A 13,051-nucleotide genomic window follows, 5' to 3' on the forward strand; every position below is an offset into this window, starting at 1 on the left:
CTTTCCATGTTCACTTAACCCTTTGTGGGACTTCCTGTCACCTGGGGGATCTGTCACAACTCTCGGACAGACTCCATGGGGGTTAGTGGAAGAGCTACCATACTTGCTGTGCGAACTAGTGAAGCAGTAAGAAACATTGTCTCAGAGGTACCCGGGCCACATCACCACAGGTAAATGCCTCTGCCATCCGTCAGACTGCGTGGGGGACTTTCCTGACTCTACCACCTTCTCCCACTGTAAAGGGTCTGTAAAGCCCCCTGTGGCTACTCTAGCAGAGTTAGCTGCTCCCGTCTCTTACTTAGCTCATGGCCAATGTGCCCTTTTCTTCGAGGGGTCCTGTCCCTCCCATGAGACTGTGGATGTTTACTGGGAGAAGTAGTAGGCTTGGGTCCACTGTGTATTCTCAGTGCTTCATTCGGAGTGAGTTCATGTTTGCCAAGGAAATCTCAAGAGCCTCTGGGCTTTCATCTTTTTTTATTCTGTATACCTTTCTTTACTTCTTACTCCGTGGCTGGCTGTGTAGCTGGCTGGCTGTGCAGCTGGGTGGCTTGCCCCTGACATTCTCCTTTCTCCCTTTCCCCCCCCCCCGATCCTCCATCCCTCTTCCCAGATTTCTCCTCCTATGTATTCTCTCTTTCTGCCAGCCCTGCCTAGCCTTTCTCCTGCCCAGCCATTGGCCATTCAGTTCTTTATTAGATCAATCAGGTGTTTTAGGCAGGCAAAGCAACACAGCTTCAGCGTTAAACAGACGCAACATGAAAGAATGCAGCACATCTTTGCATCATTCAGTGTTCCACAGCATAAACAAATCTAACACATCTTAAGGTAATGTTCTATAACGGGCACCTAGGCCTAGAAAAGGTAAACTGGAAGGAAAGGAAGAAGGCAGGCAGGAAGGGAGGAAGAGAAAAAGGGAGGGAGGGAAGGAAGGAAGGAAGGAAGGAAGGAAGGAAGGAAGGAAGGAAGGAAGGAAGGAAGGCAGGCAGGCAGCTAACTGGAGAGGGGCTGTGTGAGAGCATTCCTGGTTTCTTTCCAGGAGAACACAGAAACCAGCCAACTGAAGGGAAAGGTGTATGATGAAAATACTGGGCCGTGAGTTTTAGAGCCAGAGAGACACAGGGTGTGGATGTTATTCGTTAGATTTCTATGTGTCTGCAGCATGGTGTGTGTGTGTGTGTGTGTGTGTGTGTGTGTGTGTGTGTGTGTGTGTGTGTGGACGGGTTCTTCAAAGGCTGACTTTGCAGTCCACCAGGTCCCTCTGAGCTGCCATGAGGAGGAACTGGGGGTCAGATTTGGGATCAGAATCGCGGCTTTGCTGAGCAGGGTGAAATCCTGGCCTGAAGCCATGTGCAGCAGGCTTTAGAGGATGCAGATTTCCTATCTGTCTGCTTTTTATTTCTCTATTTATTGCTGCCTTCCCTCCTCAAGGCTGTGCACATACACGCCCCCCCCGTTCTGAGTATGGCCACAGGGCCTGGTCCGGAATGCTGGTCCATTGCTATGTCATTGACTCACACTCTTAATCCTATTGCTGCTCCTTCCTTCCTTCCTCCCTTCCTTCTTCCTTCTTTTCTTTCAACTTTTTTTTTTTGGTAATTGTAGCGTCATTTTTATCCCTTTGGTATTTATTTCAAAATTCAAGAACCAAAGCAAAGAACGGCTTCCTAAATTATCAGTCTTCTCTCTCTCTCTCTCTCTCTCTCTCTCTCTCTCTCTCTCTCTCTCTCTCTCTCTCTCTCTCTCTCTCTCTCTCTCTCTGTTTTTCAAGACAGGATTTCTCTGTGTAGCTTTGGCTGTCCTGAAACTCGATCTGTAGACCAGGCCGGCCTTGAACTCACAGAGATCCGCCTGCCTCTGCCTCTCAAGCGCTGGGATTATTAAAGGCATGCGCCACCACCGCCTGGCCGTCATATCCCTTTGAACAGATCCAACATATCAGAAACTCCAGGTCTGAGAGGTGGCTGTACTGTGTATAAGTGAATTGTACCCAGTAGCAGAAATCCCTTCCTGCTCTCCTGCCTGCTTTTCCAATCCTGTCTTTCTTGTTGGCCTCCTTTTGCTGTTGAATCTCCCTGCACTGATACACGAAGCCTTCACCCATGAAATCGGTTCACTTAAATAGTTTCCCGATACTGTTAATTAGCTTCGTAAGAAATAATCACAGCTGACATTTGTCTAGTGCTTATTAACTTTGAGGCAATTGAAATTAAGCCTCTTCTGTTACATACAATTTAGCTCCTATAATAATCATAGGAGAGAATACAGTGTTAAAATTAATTAGCCCCATTTTTACAATGAGAAAGAGAAGACCAGAGAGGCTAAGTGTAGTGTTTGAGTCACACAGCTGAAAGTGACTGAGCTGGGATTCTAGGTCCAGTGCCAGGCTCTAAACCTGGTGCTGTTTATTGTGGTACCAGGGTATCCAAGGAGGTGTGGGGATGCCAATGTTGATTGCTTGGCTGGCTGGTTGATATTTGCACATGGTGAAAACCAACAGGAATCGCTACAAGACATTTCTAGAATATTCAGCCAGGCTTGCTAGCAGGAGCTTGGAGAACCAACAGGGATGTGAGTTTTGATACCCCCACAGCTTATCAGTCCCAGAGTCGGGGGCCTAGAACCTGGAGCTGCTGAACCTTGAGCTCGTGGCTCCTTTGTCCTGCTCTGACCATCCGGGACTGGGGTAGGGCAGGACTTGGAAACTGAATAGTAGCTTGCAGATTTGTTCTGTCTGCTGTGAAACTTCTGGTTTGTGACTACATTCCTGATTCTGAACAGTGCTCTCCTGGGCTGTGTCAGATGCCTGAATCCCCAGGCATCTGTGCTGGGGAATTGTGCTGGGGAATACCGCATGTCGGAATTTATCAAAGACCCAGTTTTGGAGCCCGATCCGAAGAAGCAAGTGACGGCACCCCCTTCCTGTACTGTCCCACTTCTGGGCTTCTCGGGGCGTCGTTGAGGAAAGTTGAGACCCTCTCCCTGTCTTCACAAGGGGAGGGTGCCGTTGGTGACACCTAGCCCCCTTGGCATCAAGTTTCTCTTATCTTAGGCTAAAGGAGGACAGGAACAACAGCTTTCTGTCCTCAAAACTGTTTCAACCGAATCCCACCGCAGGCTGTGGGTGGGACATGCTTAGTGGTGGATAAAGGCTGGGCGTGGCTCTTGTGGGGAGGTTGGTGGGTGAGGCAGGGGTCCAGGAAAACTGTCCTTCACAGGGCCCTGGCTTTGAGTGTCCTGACCAGATGAGCTCTGGGGCCTCTCTCTTTCTTCGGGGTCACTATGCTGCGGCTTGTTTGTAGCTCGGTGCAGTCATCCGCACCCAAGAGAACTCTTGTGGGGGAAGTGCTCGCTTTGCTTCAAGCCCTGTCACAACAGCTAGGTGCATTTCCCAGCCCTTCCCTGGCTTCTTCCCAGGGATTTGTGTGTGCGGACTCACGCCTGACGGGATCCATGCTTCTGCCTTACGAAAGCCAAGCTCAGAGGGGCTGAGTAACCTATCCAAGGTCCATAGCGAGTAGGGCAGGACTGCAGAGCCTAATGTAGCCAGCTTGGCCTCTCACGGTCTTCCACCAAGGGAACACAGCGGCCTGTGGGGAGCAGTGTCATCTATGGCATGTCCAGAATACTCACGGAGAGGTTCCTTAACTCCAGCATGCGAGGAGCCCCTTAGGAGTCTACCAGTTAGATTAAATAGTGGCATGGGATTGAACCCTAAATATTCAGTTTTAGTCTTCCTTCCTCTCCTTTCCTTTCCTTCCTTTCCTTTCCTTCCTTCCTTCTTTGCTTCCTCCCTCCCTCCCTCCCTCCCTCCCTCCCTCCCTCCCTCCCTCCCTCCCTCCCTCCCTCCCTCCCTCTTTCTTTCTCCCTGCTTAGAGCGAAGACTAGCTCGTGTTCCCTTGTTGGTCAGCTTTCCTGTCAAGGTGCCCGCCCGATGGTGGTACCTGTATCTTAGTCTGGCTTGGTATGAGTGGTTTCCTGACAGCCTGTCAGCTACGAACTACTCAAGGGTAGCGACTGTCACCCTGCACCTTCTTCTACTCCTGTCTAACCTACTGCTCTAGGCTAAGGTATGTCCCATGGGGGATCCATGTGACCCCTCTAATTCTTAAGGTGAGGATGACATGGGGGGAACTGAAGCCTAGGCTCAGACTGTCCATACTAGTGGGACTTTATCTCTGTGCCAGGAAAGACTTCCCTCCATAGCTTCTTTCTGGCCAGCTGCCTCTTTGCTGTGTATATTTCTTCGTGTCTACGGAGGAAATGGGAAACATCTGGTTACTGAGCCCTTGAAGTCACCTGGGGAGGTACCCTTAGTCTCCATGCTAAGGTCTTTCAAAGGCTTTTTCTTTCCTTACTTAGTCCTTACTCTGCTCTGGATGATCTTTTGTACCTCAGTTTCCCCAGATGTACACAGGGGAGCACGAGGACACTCACCTGTGTCTTCTTTGGGTTACTTGGCATGATGAAATATGTCATGTCCCAGAAAGTGCTTGGCTGCTGGACCAGCTGCTGGTGTGGTGGTCCTTGTTTGCTGTCCCTTTTCAAACCAAGTTCAAACATTTTGTATACTCTGCGGAGAGCAGCTCTAAACTCCAGAATCCAAAAAAAAAAAAAACTCCAGCTATCCCCCAACCTCTTGTGAGACCCAGGGCAGATGCTGAAAGATCTGACATTCCTTGCATTCCTGGTAGGAAGTGGTGGGCCATTGCTAGTGAAAACAGAAGGCCTCCTTCCTTGAGCCTCTTCCTCTGGACTCCACCAGTATTTTAAGAGCACTTAGCAGATCCGTGGGTAGCACCCTTCTGTGCGCAAACTTTCGAGCTTGCGTATTGACTGTGGGATGGGCTGTCATTTATCCTATCAGACTGAAGCGGCTCAAAGCCCTAGGCGTTACTGTGGACACTTTCACATGTGACTGTAGACAAAGCAGTCTTGTTTTGGCGTCCTGGATACTGGGGGCCGCGGGAGGGGGTGTTGAGATCAAGCGTCCCACGATCCCACAGTAATCGTGTTTGATGACCCTTAATTACAATCCATTTCTATCTCTTTGTACACTTTCAATCCTTTCTTCCTGTGTGTACATCCATCTATCTACCTACCTCTCTGTCCGCACATTGACCCGCCCACTTCTTCCCTTCTACCCATCCACCTGAACACTCATTCACTTCATTGATTTACCCTTCTGTGATGGGGGAAGTCCTTCTTCTGTGTATATGTTTGATTGGTATAAGTAAAGCACTGTTGGCCCATAGGGAAGCAAGGTAGGTGGGACTAGGAGTCTAGGAGGATTCTGGGAAATGTAGTGAAGAGGGTCGTCACCATGTGATCCCAGGGAAGAAAGGACGGGTCAGGATGCCTTCCTCGGAAAGGTAAGTCCTTACAGAAATATATATTGGTAACTATGGGTTAGTAATTAAGTCAGAGCTAGCCATTAAGAAACCAAGCAACTGGCCAACAGCTTCATAATTAACACAGTGTCCTGTGTGTTATTTGGGGGCTAAGCGGCTGGCGGGAAGAGTACACGTTACACTTCTGTCCATTGCACTGTTTCATCCGTGCTCCCATAAATTCATGCACCTACCTAACTTATTTCTGTACCCACGCAAAAGCTCAAGGGTCTGTCCGTCAACCCAGTGTCTACCCTTCTACTCATCCGTATAGCTACCCACTAAGTTATCTGTGGCCTCTCTGTGCACTTACCCCCTCACATATTCATTGTCTATCAGTCCATCTATGCACACGTTCATCTGTAAGTCCATCTGTCCTTCTGATCTACACACTGACCTATGATGCACTCACCCATCCACCCACCCACCTACTTTTTTTTTTTTTTTTTGGTTTTTCAAGACAGGGTTTCTCTGTGGCTTTGGAGGCTGTCCTGGAACTCGCTCTGTACACCAGGCTGGCCTCAAACTCACAGAGATCCGCCTGCCTCTGCTTCCCGAGTGCTGGGATTAAAGGCGTGCGCCACCAACGCCCGGCCACCCATCTACTCTTAACTAACTAGCCCTCTAGACCAGGCCTCTGGCCCTGTCAGGGAAAGACAGAAAAGAAGAAAATGGACGCAAGTCTCGGAGATTCACAGATGTGAGTAGGAGAGAGATATTGGAATAAAAGAGGAGGTTCAAATGCAGCAAGTACCACGACTTTAAAAAGTGCAGGCTATTGTAATGATGACAGAGGAGGCCGGCAACCTCTTGGGATCCCTCTGCCAAGGATGAGGCCTCTCCTGCAAGAACCCTACGATGGGCTTGTCTTCCTGCGGAGGAGCCGTCCATATCTACAGCCTCAAGATGTCCCTTTGAGCCACAGGAATCTGTGCTGTCAAATTCCTACTTGCTGGCTTTGCTGCAGAAAAAGTGAGAAGGAAAGAAAGGAAGAAACAGAAAGGCGGGTCAGCCTTGCTGTACGTTTAGTTTGTGGTTCCAGACCTCCGTTTCCTGGATCTGATTTGTGTGGGAGGCACGTAATTGCCCTCCTTCAGCTACAGTGTCTGCTGGCCACACTGACTCTGTGCGGTGGTGGCGTCTGGTCCAAACAGACCTCCTCTCTGTCCCATTGGTCAGTATTCAGTGGCCAAGGGCAGAGTGGAGCCTGTGTTTCCAACGGCTAGCCACCTCGCACAGTGAAGCAGTTCAGTGATTCAGGGAGTGTGCTGGATTAGGCTCCTCAGCCCCGTCCCCCACAAGGGAGAGCACAGACAAACAGGAACTCAAAGGAGCAGCTCTGCCTGGTCCATGGAAGCTGAAAGCCTGTGTTCCAGAGCGGGCAGCCAAGATATCTGGACCTCGTGTTCACTGCAGCTCTCCCCTTTGCCTCTGCTGTCAAAGCCATGGAAGCTTCACCTGTCTCTGTTGATCAGCCTGGGACAGTAGGAGCCACGGGAATCAACCTGGGTCAACGATAGAGAGAAAGGAGCTGATGGCCCTGGAGGCTGTTTGTGGAGTGGGATGGCAAAGTCATGTCATGGCTTTCCTGGTGTAGGGATTTGGGTTAGTGTAGGAGCATATGTGTTCCCCCACCTAGAAGAGTCACAGAGAAAAGGCATTGTGGAGTCTGGAAACTTGGCTGAGCAATTAGACACTCGCTCATCCATCTCTGTGGTCTGGAGCCTCACTCAGTGCGAATAGCAGAATCATTTTGCCATCAAGATCTATGGCCCTGCTGGGCGTTGGTGGCACATGCCTTTAATCCCAGCACTTGGGAGGCAGAGGCAGGCGGATCTCTGTGAGTTCGAGGCCAGCCTGGTCTACAAGAGCTAGTTCCAGGAGAGCCTCCAAAGCCACAGAGAAACCCTGTCTTGAAAAACCAAAAAAAAAAAAAAATCTATGGCCCTTACAATTTGCTTTATGTGCTGCCCGAAGAGCCCTGGGTCCCCAAGTGTTATCCATTGCAATCAGTGACATGGTGACATGTTATGACACAGCTATTAGATCGGTGGTTCTCAACCTTCTTATTGCTGCGGCCCTTTAGCACAGTTCCTCATGGTGTGGTGACCCTCGACCATAAAATTATTTTTGTTGCTTCTTCATAAGTGTAACTTTGCTACTGTTATGAATTGTAATGCAAATCTCTGTGTTTTCCTGTGGCCTTAGGTGCCACCAGGGAAATGGTCATCCAACCCTCAGAAGAGTCGTGACTCACAGGTTGAGAAACACTGTACTAGAGGTTAGGGTGGCCATGGGGACATGAGTTCTCCTTCATGGGGTTCCCCATCTCACACTTGTCCACGGTCAGCCTTCCGTAGAAGTCTGGCAGATGGCCTGGTAAAGAAAGGACTCCTGGATGTTGCCACCCACAGAGTCCCCAAAGCTTTTTGAGAGGGTGGGTGGACGCCAAGAGCAAAGTGAGGTGATTTCTTCCCAGGTGTGCACGTGTGACCCAAACACAGAGGGTGACCTCGGAACGCCTGAGTCGATCATCTGCTCCCTGTTGGAGACTGGCTGTCACTGTCCTCATGATCTAGAGCAGAGGTTCTCCACCTGTGTGTGTGTGTGTGTGTGTGTGTGTGTGTGTGTGTGTGTGTGTGTGTGACACATGTCAGACATCCTGCATATCAGATATTTATGTTACAATTCATAACAGAAGCAGAATTACAGTTATGAGGAAGCAATGACATGATTTCATGGTTGGGGATCTCCACAACATGAGGAACTCTATTAAAGGGTTGCAGCATTCGGAAGGTGGAGAACCACTGATTTAGAAACTGCTAACTGCCTGCGGACCACTGCTGGCCCGCCACCTTCTTGGTGGCACTCGTTGGGAGATGGGGTCAGCATCCATGTCATCCTTCCTCTTTCAGACGGGTGCCGTTGAAACTGAAGGTGGCTAACCAGGGCCCCCAGAACCAACCAGATCTGATCTGTTTGCCTTCTGACATCACCTGTCTCAGTACCTCAGGCAGCATTGAGGCTGTCGTGAAGTGAGCAAGTCCCCATGCTGCAAGACTGAAGAGCTGGGGGTAAACTGTGTTCCCTTTTCATGTTTTGTTTTGTTTTTGAGACAGGGGTTCCCTGTGTAGCTTTGGAGCCTGTCCTGGAACTAGCTCTTGCAGACCAGGCTGTCCTGGAACTCACAGAGACCTGCCTGCTTCTGCCTCCTGAGTGCTGGGTTCAAAGGCCTGTGCCTAGCTCCCTTCCCATATTGATTATCTCCAGAGAGGATTCCGTCTTCCTTTCCCATGCCTCCTCTCTCTCTCTCTCTCTCTCTCTCTCTCTCTCTCTCTCTCTCTCTCTCTCTCTCTCTCTCTCTGATGAGGATTGAACCCAGCACCTTGCACACATGCGTTCTGTCCCTGAAGAATGTGTTGTTACCTCCAGCTCCTGGGTGCTGGGATCATAGGCACGCAGCATTGCCATGCCTGGTTTACATGGTGCTGGCTGTCAAACCCGGGCCTTGAGCATACTAGATGAGTAACAAAAGAAATAGAAAGGAAAGGCCAGGCCACGACTGCTCCTAGGTATGGTGGAGGAGAGAGTCTATTGTAAATTTGTGGGAGAGCACAGCCAGAGGCAGGGACTTCTGGGAGAGTCCAGAGTGGGCGTGGCCAGACTGAGGTGGGCCATGTGTGTGAGAGGAGGAGGGGAAGGGAGAGGGGGAACCAGGGACAACAGCCTGGAGGCCAAAGGTCTAAAAGGGGGCAGGTAATGTCTGCATTATACAGGGAAGAGCCTCTGGGGGAAGGGCAGCCCAGTGCCTGGGCTGGAGAAGTCATGGTAGAGGGTGTGGTGTGCCAGCCATACCCTGTAACAGTGGGGACTGGGGGATGCTGGGAGAATCTGGCTGAACAGGTCCACTTTGATATGTTAAACAGGCACCTCAGCCTTTTTTCCCAGTCCTGGGTTTGAAACAACACTAGGTGAGTTCTTTACTAAGTAAGCACCAAATACTTCAGTCCCCTCTGGTCCTTTTCATTATCTTTATTTGTGAGGTAGTTTCTGGCTCCTTATCCCAGACTGGCTTTCGACTTGCAGTCTCTTGCGTCCAGAGAGCCGGGATCGGGGCAGACCACTCCACCAACAGCCTGTGTGTTTTTAACTTCTGTCATACAAATTGGCTTACGGACATTTTTCATCTGGGCTCCAGGGGGATTGGAGATGCTGCGTGCTGTCTCTTCCTTTCTTTGGATCTCTGTTTCCCAGTCTCCGTCAACTTGAGGGCCTCCCTAACCTTTGCGCAAATCCCCTTTGCAAAGAAACCTGGGACTGAGGGCCCTGGACTCCGATGGTGCCGGTAGCTGAGGTAACAGAAGGAACGCCAGGCTAGGATCCGAGGGCAGGGAGCCTGTCCTCTCCTCTTTGCAGGGTTCCTCTCTCAAGGCCTCGCTTGGCCCACCATCCAAAAGTCTGGGCCTCTTGGGGACTTGGCATGTTTAGCAAAGGGACGGAAACACCCAAGTCCTCACCCAATGTCCCACCATTCCTGTCCTAGTCTTCTTTATTCCTTTCACCAGCTTGCTAGGACTTCAAGTCACGTGCCAGGCAGGGGGCATGTTTCTCCACGTGACTAAACAGTGAGACACATCTACAGGTGGGGGCTAACCCCACTCCCCCACCCCAAGCAAAACCTTTCCTCCACCCTGCATCCACAGCTCATGCTCCAGTCACCCAGACACCACGAGGGGCGCTTACATCTGTTATCCTGAAAGCATGCGTCCCACAGGGAATTGCACAGTAAAATCTGAGTCACTGCCCCATGAAAACTCATAGACTTACTTCCTAAGGTCTAGCCCAGCCTCTCGGACACTCATCCGTCATGTACTGATTGCCAGCCCTTGTAAACAGCTGTCAGGAAGAGTATGAGTAGCTAGAACTCGGAACTGACCTCCAGTTGCCTCACTCGTGTATTAAGCGATACAGCAAACCCCCTTTGCAAAGCAAACTAAGGCCCTGATGCTGTGAAGGTCTGGGCTGTGTACCCGCTACTCAGAAGCCCCCTTTTCCGCACTACAAGACCTGTTTTGTTACGTAAACGATTGTTAGCATGTATTGGTTATTCACAGTAGCAGGCTTCATCTAGATATGATTTGTGCAACGGTACTACTCGGATCACTTCATTCCCTGTACCCTCTTTTGTTCCCCTTCCCTCCTGACAAATCCTCCCTTGTCTCACTGAACCCTGATTATTCTACTGTTACTAGTATGGGGTGTGTGTCTTCCCATGAGTTTACTGGAACTTGCTTGCAGAAGCATGGAGGTGGGGGCGGTTCCTAGCTGTTACCTGTATGATTATTAGCTTCTCTTCCTGTTTGATAATCCCTGACCGCCGCATGCCTATTTTTCTGGAGAGGTGAATGAGTTAATGCACAGGAAGGCTTAGGACAGGGCTTCCTGGCGGATATATGGTAAACACTCGTTAAATGTTAACTATTGATACTGGTGTGCCTGGAACGCCAGCTGATTTGTGTCCCTGCCAAGAGTTAGTTGTGTTGGTAATTACATATTACATAAACGGAGAGACCGGAGTTTCTCATGAGGTGGTCCCTGAGAAGCAAGCATGGTTCTTTGGAAAGAGTAGAACATTAATTTGGGGAGACGCTGTTACCAGATGACTTCGGAGGCAAAACAGCTGTGGAGGAAGCTAGGCATGGTAAAACTGTAGGGGGTCCGCATTCCATACGTTACAGATGACTAAACTTTGCGTTACTTCGAGGAAATGGAAATCTGGTATTGCAGGTACCCACAGGTGACTTTGTTTCTCCCTGGGAGAGAGAATTTGTACCTACAGTCGGTGGACCAGAGGGAGTTCCTTCCCTCCCATTGGCCCTCAGATAGTGTCGGATCTTGGTGCTTTTCAGGGTCACCCACTTTTTAAATGGAACAGCAGTGTGGTAAAGTTGGGTAAGGCCTATTTTTCTCCAAGGCTGATCCACTGCTGAAACTTCCTGCCCGATACCAACAACCCAGATGGATGGGGTGGGTGCCAGGCTCGCAGGGCTCTGGGACAAGATACTGGTTGCCTTATGAGGGGTAGAAAGAAGGCTGTCTCGGGGACCTTGTGTCCTAGTGGGGGAGGGAAAGCACTGTCAATAGACTAATCATTAACATGTGAAGTAGGCTATGGCGATAACTCAGTGAGTGCTGCCTTGGGAGTCTCAGGACCTGAGTTCAATCACAAGAGACAGGAAGATCAGTGGGACTTGCTAGTTTTCCTACTGACTACAAGTTGAATTCCAGGACATTGAGAAACCATTTCTCGCAGGAAACAACAACAAAAAAAGGTGGATTGCATTTGAGGAATGATACCCATGGTCCCCCTGCCCCCCAACACATGCATTCACACGTATGTGCATGTGCACACATGACATGTAGCCATGCATAACACACGCGAAATGTGCACCGGCGGGCTCACTATCCACGGAGAGAGCAGTGGTTAGCGACCTGGAAGACCAACTGTAGAGAGGCCTGAGGGGCCCTTGCAGGATCCTAGTCAGCAGCAGAGAAGAAAGACAACAGCTCTTGGCAGATTTAGAGAGTGATTTAACAAGCAGAGAAATTAAGACCAGGCCTGGGAGAATTCAGGAAGCCTGAAAGGTTTTCTGAAGACAGAGGAAGGGAGAGAGGGAGGGAAACAGGGAGGGAGGGAAGGAAGTCTGCATGCTGTGAGGAGCTGTGTGCACAGAGAAGCCCCCACAGGCGGCAGGCAGCGCGGCTCCTGCGTGGTCTCTCAGGGCGAGCCCTGAGAACGGACCTTCACATAATAGCTGCAGGCGTCAGGTGTGAAGTCTGAGGCAGAGCCTACTTCATGGTTTGGACATAGTTAGACTACGTCATCCAGTGCTCCTCCATGGCACCCCGCTAGGATGAGAGGGGGGTCACTCGAGGTCACGGCCAGTGAGGGGCAGAGCTAGAAACAGCTGTTGGTGGTTAGTTTTGGTTTTTATCCAGAGATGAAGTCTCCACCCCCTCCCACACTTGTCCCTACTCACTCTAAATATCTGGCCCTTATTGTGTGAAGTGGCTTCACTCTCCGTGGCATTTTCCTTAGGAGGACAAGGTCTTGGACCTCTGGTTTCTTTTGCCCCTCTTTCCTGGGGTGTGGAGGACTGAACCCAGACTTGCCCACAATCTAACCAGTAAGAGCTCTACTCCGAGCCCTGCCCATCTGTGTCCTTCCCCTGATTTCTATGGTTTCCTCTGCCTAGGTCTCTCTTCCCGTTTGTCTGTGCCTCTCTCTGCCCTTCAGAGACTTGCTTTAGTCTCTTTTTTCTCTTCCTCTCTCCGTCCCGTCTCTTTCCTTCTTGCTGTTTTTTTTTTTTTTTAATGCAGATAACATCTCACAATGTACTCCAGGCTAGCCTCGAGCCCAGGATCCTCTTGTCTCAGCCATCTGAGTGCTAGGATGGTAATCATGCCTTGACTTTCAGGGGCTTCCTTTATGTCTGGCTCATTGTGTAGCTGAGAAATCCCTGAGGATGAACAGACAGCCCTGCTTGTCAGCCGTATCCTGCTAGTCCCGCTGCTTACACCTGAAAAGAAACCCAAGGTGGCCAGCGTAGGAGAGGTCCTATAGGGCCGACCTCTCGTCTTTATTAGCTCGGGCAACACTGTGT

General features: G+C 50.3%; 1 protein-coding gene across 17 annotated transcripts in view; it reads left to right on the plus strand.

Annotated features, from left to right (window-relative positions):
• LOC106021825 overlaps nucleotides 1-13,051 on the plus strand; it is a 207,112-nt gene that overhangs the window by 78,740 nt on the left and 115,321 nt on the right. The gene's annotated exons all lie outside the window — the stretch shown is intronic.

Source organism: Mesocricetus auratus, unplaced genomic scaffold, assembly GCF_017639785.1.
Source record: "Mesocricetus auratus isolate SY011 unplaced genomic scaffold, BCM_Maur_2.0 Super-Scaffold_100023, whole genome shotgun sequence".
In the NCBI taxonomy this organism is placed as follows: Eukaryota; Metazoa; Chordata; class Mammalia; order Rodentia; family Cricetidae; genus Mesocricetus; species Mesocricetus auratus.